We start from the raw sequence: 8,206 nt of genomic DNA, 5'->3' as shown, positions 1-8,206 counted from the left end.
GTGTGTTTGGTTTACATGTTTTAAAACTGTTTTAAAGTGCAATAACAAATTTACAGAATTAACAAACTATATAAATAAGTGCTACGTGTGTTTTGATTAAAAAAAACGCACCTTGTTACAGATATTAGTAGTAAGTTAGTAGTATGTGTATACGTAATTTTAATTTCAACACAAATAAAAACTGTGTAAATACAACTACATATGTACAGTAAACATTATGACAATATAAAATCTGCATATTTATAATCATAAGCCAACCAACAAACTACTTGCAGTCTATAGATTGTTTTATTTCACGACCTAATTAAACTCCTTTCATATTATAGAACTTTCGAATCAAGAAACTACAAAAAGAAATTTGAATTTCTAAGTTTAAATTCTTTACAATACAAACATCAATAAATCTTGTTATTTTTTTTTTCGCTCTGTGTTTTTTTCTTTGTATCAAATTAATGTCATTACTATCCAGAGCATAACAGTAAATCATTGATTTTAACTCTTTAGGTAAGGAACATGTGACATATACATTTTATAGATATAGGTATGCTGTCAGAAGACGAATGTACGAAGATTATAGTTGTTTTACAAACATAACAAAAACTATAATAAATATGTTTGTGTCGTAGAAAGCAAAACGAGGCGCGGATCCAGTGGGGTTGATCGTAGTTGCGGGGGTAGTTTGGTGAGGTGGGTTGATTATCTTAGGAATTTCTGATAACCAGAAATCGATACGGTCTTTATACAGATGTTCACCAGTTGTGATATTGACATCTAAGTTTATGTAATGTCCATGGGTTAAATCATACTCGTTCCACAGTGGCAACCCTGGTCCATTTACATTTCTGGAAACAGAAATAAACCTCATAACTTCCTAACATCAATACACGGAAACCATCAATGAATGCAAATCTAAAGATTGTTCATTTAAGGTAACCGATATATGCCCCCTTTCTTGTGAGGAAAGAAGTAAATAATATTAATATGATTTCATAAGACCTTGCAATTTGTTGCAGACCGTGTCTTTCAGTTAAATATTCTCAGAACCAGTGCACAATTAATGAATTTTACTTTCCATTTACATATTTAATCAATTGAGTATGAGTCAAAGGCAGTTTTAAAAAGCGGGAGGAGGGGGCGGGGTTTCAGAATCTTATTTGCTCATTTTTGCCAACATAATGGATTATCCAAGCCTCGAACCCATTCTGAATTCGCCACTGTGAGTACACCACATGATTCATGATGGAAAGACAGATCTGACAATTTTCCAATACTCCTTTTCTATCTCATTTCTATGGAAAGAAGCATGCTGTGGATATTCAACATAGCATATAAACGGTAACTTATGGAAAGCAAAACTTCCTCGTGTAATGGCGATGGTCGGATTCTGTATTTGTAAGTAAGCGACCATATACAGTGATTTTTGATAAGTTACCACGTTTTGTCTGTTCAATCTGGTTACTGAGGTGTTTCCCACAAACCCAGTTACCAAACTTGATAAGGTCTTACTTATTTTTTCGGGGTCGAATAGCTACCCTGGGATCTCTTCTTAAAATTTTGAAAATGCTTATTTTAACATATAAAGTAATGAAAATTTTTGAAGTGGTTACTAATATCTAACTTTGTTTTATGAACAGTAATGATGATATAATTTCGGGCCGCCGAGCAAGTTTTCTGCCGACGGCTACTTGTTCAATCTTCGCTAAAACAAAATGTCAATGCTTAAATTATATATTATATTTTTAATTAGAAAAGTTATCAATTTATTTCGTTCACTGAGCGATTTATTCTGTTACTGATACTGTTAAATATAAAAACTACATTTGACGAGAACAGGAGAAATTACTGAGTTGTTTAATTTTTCGAAATTTTCATTCGTATTGGGACTACGTTTATTTGAAACGAAAAATATCAGATTTTTTAACAACTTACCGCTTAAATACACACAAAATGTGGCTGCAAACGTGAACTTTTCGGCGGGAGGAATGAAAATCTCCCGTTTTCATATAATGTCTTATCTCCAGGTGAACTCCCATTTTAAACATAAATTTTGTATAAAAATCTATATATTCAAATGGAAGTATATCTACGTTTACCAGGTTTGTCGCTGTACCTGTCGATTTCTTATTTATTAAACAGTTCAGAACTAAAACTATTTCACGGCCGAAATATCTAATACTGCTGATTTGTACATGTTGACTACTATGACTTACCCTGTTTTGGCAAAGTTGGTCCAGTATGTCATTAAGTTAATGGCTAGTGATTGGTCTTCTGCTGTCAGATTAATAAACGGGAATTCGAACAAGATCTCGGTGCTATGCATAGATTTAGTGAACCATTTTGCCGCCGGTGATTGTCCAAATATTGGATACTGGCTTGCTCTTGAAAAAAGGTAGTGAAAGTGTTTCCTGTTGCTTGAAGCATGGTATCGAAGTGACTGAACAGCAGGTAGATGGAAACCTATGTCAAGAAAAATGTTCAAAGCACTGTTACTCCTCTCGTCTTTTGTTGCTCCCTGCCCATATTTATTACACTTAGAAGTAGATATTTTTGTATTATTGTTATAACGCTTATCAATGAGGTGTGGTATTAATATACTGCACAGAATTTCTTTTGGAAGAGAATCTGATATGTTGAAGTTATATCCAAGAGACGTACCGAAGTATAATAGTACATCTACGAGTAAAGATGCCTCTCCATCAACTATTCCTACAATCACATCAAGGGATTTGTAAAACTGCACAGCTTTAGAGTTCGGGTTAGACAGTAGATCACGTGGGTCGTCCGTCAAGAGTTCATTATCAACAACAGGGCCAATGGCAATCTCAAAGGAGCTGATCGTAAAAATGTCCATTGATGCCAATGATATCGTGCTTGGATCTACATTTTTCATGCATTGTTCATATTGATATGAATCTGTAAACGTACAATTTACCACTTGTGATATCGAAGTTGAAACTAAACTACTTAGGGAGCCAACTGCAAATGGGCTAAGGGCCGTCCCACTTTGTAAAATTGATCTCTGAAATTTCCTTGATTACTTGGAATTAACGAAAGTAATCCAACGCTTAAGCCGCCAGCAGATTCTCCAAAAATAGTAACGGATTCACTATTACCACCATATGCCCTTATTTCATTTTTGACCAATTGAAGTGCCATTATTTGGTCCCATAAACCGTAACGTAATTTCCTTTGAAATTTCGCGTCTGAAAGAATCCTAAAGCATTCAGACGGTAATTGATTGTTACTATGATAACATCACCAACGACGGCAAGGTAGGCGCCGTCATATATATGTGCTTGTCCTGTCTGGTAGCCGCCACCATGGATCCAAACCATGACAGATTTGTTACTTTCGGTCGATAGAGAATATGGTACATAAATATTTAGTTGCAAACAGTCTTCGGAGACCTCTTTGTTCTGTAAAATTTCCCGAGTGGCTTTGTCTATACTCTGATGGCACGATGGTCCAAACTGTCTGGCATCTAGGGTCCCTTGCCATTTTCCGTAGCGCAACAAAGACCATAAAGTAACTAAGATAATACATACAAAGTAACAAAAGCAAATGAGCAATTCAAACTCCACAAAATACTGGATGCATGGACCAGGTGCACTGGTTGGGTTAGTGTCCTCTAGAAACACCCGTCGAGCTGCTTATAAAAACTCAAGTCCGGGGTAGACGAAAAAGGAAAGGAAAACTATGCTACGTTAAACAAATCAAGTTTTCATGGTGCAGATGGATACACAATCCACGATTTCATAATGACGACCATAAAACATCTGCAGTGATGACTTCAATCTTGTAGCAACATAACCCTGTTCCAGAAGCCTATTTGTTAGAATTCTATCGCGGTACAAAAAGTCTGCGTAGTTTCGGCAAGCTCTGGCATAACGTATGAGTTGTGATATGAACACTCCATACCCAGGTCCTGAAGGGATGTTGCAACAGACGAAAGGAAAGTTGACAGTTCTGAATGAAAATTAGGATTGTTTAAAGATAATACGTCATCTATGTAGCGGAAACTGAGATTAAAGGGTTTAGCTAAACGATATTCTTTCTTTCGGATCAGATCAGCAATAAAGTCAGCCTCATAAGAGTACAGGAATAGGTCAGCAAGTAGAGGAGCACAATTTGTTCCCATTGGAATGCCAACCGTTTGTTGAAAAACGCGTCCACCACACTGGACAAATATGTTGTCGATTAAAAATTCCAGTATTTTGTAAACATCTTCTGTATAATTGGAAGATGATTTGGAATTATTTCTTACGATGTATAAGGAATTTCTACCAAGAACTATATATTTGTATCCATGTGTACCATCTTTTTTGGAAAAACAACAAAGTATAATGTTTTTAAATCGGGATTTTAACTGAGTATGGGGAATAGACGTATACAGTGTCGAAAAAATCATAGATTTGAACTGATTATCTCCAAAAGATACTTCGATTTTTTTAGGTTCCGCATTGAATTAATACCACTACGTGAGTAACAAGTGTTGTGGTAGGACTGCAGACCCTTTTTGACAGCTGTGAGTATAGAATTTAAAAGTTTTGAAAGAGGTTTGGTGGTATATTTTGCAGATCCAGCTATGTAACGTTGTTTGTATGGATTCTTGTGGAGTTTAGGATTCCAGTACATAGACGGTAAATCACAATCATCGTCCTTGGTAGAGAGACCAAAGAGTATTGCACAGATTTATGGTTTTCAACAATCTCTTCTTTGGAGAGTGTGGTAACAGTATAAGTCTTATCACTGCTTTTATTTTTTTACGTCTATCTCTGATAATAAACATTGGATGTAAAACGTTTTGCAGACAAAACCATGTTGTTTTGGGATTTGTCTGCTGGTACGACAACATATTTGTCATGTATAGTAGACAATGTTTTTGCTACGTCGGGGTCTTTAAAAACAGATGTAGCATTTGAACTCATTGGCCTACTTAAAACCTTCATTCGTTTCAAACTTAAAGACCTCACGGCCTTTGACCACTCTGACAGAGAATCAAATGTCTTTTTGTTCTCGTTTTATCCATTTTCTTGCGTAGTCGTCCACGGTATCCATAAGAACTTCAAAGTTATAATTCCAATTTATGGAGCGTGGCTCACCGTACTTGAGACCTTTAGAAAGGATATTACGCAGAGATTCGTTTCAAATCTCCCGTAACGGCGTGACCGGAAGAGCCATATTTGAATGGAGAATTTTTGCAAGGACAGTCAGGTGATTTAGCCTAGATGTCCTCAATCTCGAGGCTCTGCAATAGCCATTTATAATTGAAAATTTTGGATGCAATGGGTGAAGTATAAGAATATGAAATAATTGATATGGATTTGTCTTTGAAATATGTTGGAAGAATGTGAAAAAAATATATAGCACCAGAAAAATCTGTTTAAGAGTCATTTATGACTGACATTGGTGTGTGTATAAATAAGAATATGGAAAGTTTGCAACCACCATTAACAGATGCAAGAGATACCATAACGTAATTCACAATTAAATGCACATTTGGAAAAAAGATGAAAATCATGTATTTTTTCAATAAAAACATTATCCTTAACGTGTGAATCATTCATTTTCATCTTATTTATAATTTTATGGAATTTTTCCTCACATAGACTTACCGTATATGTCAGTCACATTTGCATTACAGCTTCAGGAAAATTGTAACGTAATTCACTGTGTTTCATGGGACATCCGTATTTTGTGGGGAAAAAATTAAATCGTTTTCGATGTAAAAATAACTGTTAAAATTATGTTTTCTAGCCATTTTTCTCCCTAGAAAACTTATTGGGCGTTCTTCATTTGAAGTATTTTATATTTGTCTATGTATTTTTTAGGGGAACCCTAAGTTGTGACATAGGGTTTTGTCGATTGAATCTTAGATATTTATCTTTTTTGTTTCAGTGAACAAGATCAATGCCCCGTAAACTATGTTTTTTACAATCTGGCATAACCTTCATAGCACTTTGAACTCAAAACTATATCAGGAAATAGTTTATTGTCTTTAAAAATAGCTTGTGACTACGAAAATTGGCTTTGGCGCACTTTAACTGAATTTAAGTGATTTAATAAAGGTATCATAACAGTTATTTTTAAGTTATAGGTCCTCGGCTCGACGTATTTGGCTTCTGCCTGGACTCAGACACATATGATCAGCCTTTGAGCTATAACTAAGCAAATATGAAAATCACTACGTAATGATACCATAGTCATACTGAAGTTCTATTAAATGATTTCCTGTTATACCAAATTTAAAGTTTTAGATTTAAAATACACTGTTATAAGAAAACTACTTGACATACTTTCTATCAGTGACAATATGGTAAAAAAAATTTTAATCTGATATAATTGTTCTATAGAATATTCTTAACTGGTTTGACATTTCTACACTTTACAGATGCCACCTACCTTTTAAATCTTATATTCAGCCTTCAACTGCATAGCAATAATTACATGTCGAATTTTAATGGTTGACTAATTCTATATTTAAATAAAAAAATCAGTGAAGTTAACTATTTTGTTTGTTTGTTTGTTGGGGTTTGACGTCCGAGCAGCAATATTTCAGCTATATTCAGACGATGAACATGAAATTGATTATAAAATGAACATGAAATGATGAAATGAAAAAGGGATGGGACACAAGGACAATGGGGTTGACAAATTTTGATTGCCACTGGAAATAGGGAGAGGTGGGTAGGGTCGGTCAATTTAGCCTCCTGTGGCTGAGCCCTATGGTTCCTACTCCGGGAGAATACCACAGTAGGGATCTTTAACGTGCGAGGAACGTGGCATCTTTCCCAACACGGTGCACCACTATGGTTTGCGGTCAGGTTTTCCGTATTATAGCCTGACAACCCCAGCATGTAACACGCCAGGGGCACCCCATTCCACCACCTGGGGCACACATCCCAGTTGCTCTGTGGGCAGAGCGCCTAGCCCCCGGCTATGTTTCTGAGCACTATTTAGTCGCCTTTTACGACAAGCTTAGTGCTGCTGCGAGCCTATTCTTTTGACACCCGGACCTGCACGGGGTGGTTTCAAAATAATGCAGCTATTCTTTTCATAAAAATACGAAGTCGTTTGTAAACCTCAACGTTACAAATTGATAGCACACCTTCCATTTTAACTAAACTTGGATATTTGATATAGTAATCCGGTAAAAATCTATTTCTCAAACTGACAACTACTTCACATTGACATATAAATAACAGATGAAATTCATCGCAAATACCATTTTCACGTAGAGTACAAAACCTTTCATATTTAGGAATATTTTTCCACCTTCCTGTTTCTACAGGAACTCTCAAATAAGAAACTCTAAATTTTGTTAACCATACTCTATATTTTTCATTCAACCGAATTAGATATTTCTCTAAACCAAATTCATTTTTAAAAAAATTATAAAACTGTCCCCTAAAAGATGTTGAAATTTCATTATTCCATCTTGCAATAAAATGATCTAATAAAATATGCTTAAAATACATCTGATTGATTCACAAAAATATACCCAAGACCAGTATTTTTAAATAAAGATTTTATACAATTAACCCATTTGAAAGAATACTGATCATTACGATTTAACATAAGTTTATAAAGAATACTGCTTAATTTAGATTCATTGGACATAAGTTTGCTCCAGTAAGATGCCATTCTCATTTTTACACGATTTTCTAGTGGAAATCTTCCCATTTCTCCATAGACACAAAAAATTGGAGTAGTATTTCGTACTTTCAATATTCACAATATTTACAATATTTTAAATGTACTTGTTCAATCAATTTTAAATTTTCATAGCCCCAGACTTCACAACCATATAATAAAATTGGTTCAATAATTAAATCAAACATTTTTAATTGTAAGTCTATTGGAATACTTTCATTTCGTATACATCTATAAATAAAGTGTAAAGCTTTTTGTGACTGATTTATCATTTTCTTTCTAGTTTCTATAAAAGAACAATTATACTTGAATATAACATCTAAATATGAAAAAGTATCAACACGTTCTTAATTTTCGCCATATAAAGTAAATAAAAAATCATCCTTGCACTTTCTTTTACTGAAAACAATAACCTTTGTTTTAGAAGTGTTTACTTCAAGCTTCCATTTATCACAGTATGACTGAATAAACATTTAATGATCTTTCAATTGCATGCCTTCTTTTGATTCTGATAAAATAGTTGTATCGTCGGCATACAAAATCACAAATAACT

The 8,206-nt window shown here is 34.5% G+C and overlaps 1 pseudogene; it reads right to left on the bottom strand.

Annotated features, from left to right (window-relative positions):
- Positions 1-377: 377 nt before the first annotated feature.
- LOC148619215 (carboxylesterase 5A-like) lies at positions 378-7,115 on the bottom strand (annotated as a pseudogene).
- Positions 7,116-8,206: the final 1,091 nt, after the last annotated feature.

This window comes from Perna viridis, chromosome 4, assembly GCF_037379345.1.
Source record: "Perna viridis isolate PV_CMFRI_1.1 ecotype Kerala chromosome 4, ASM3737934v1, whole genome shotgun sequence".
Taxonomy (NCBI): domain Eukaryota; kingdom Metazoa; phylum Mollusca; class Bivalvia; order Mytilida; family Mytilidae; genus Perna; species Perna viridis.
The sequence above is the reverse complement of the archived record's forward strand: the minus strand, read 5'-3'. Positions and strand labels throughout refer to the sequence as shown.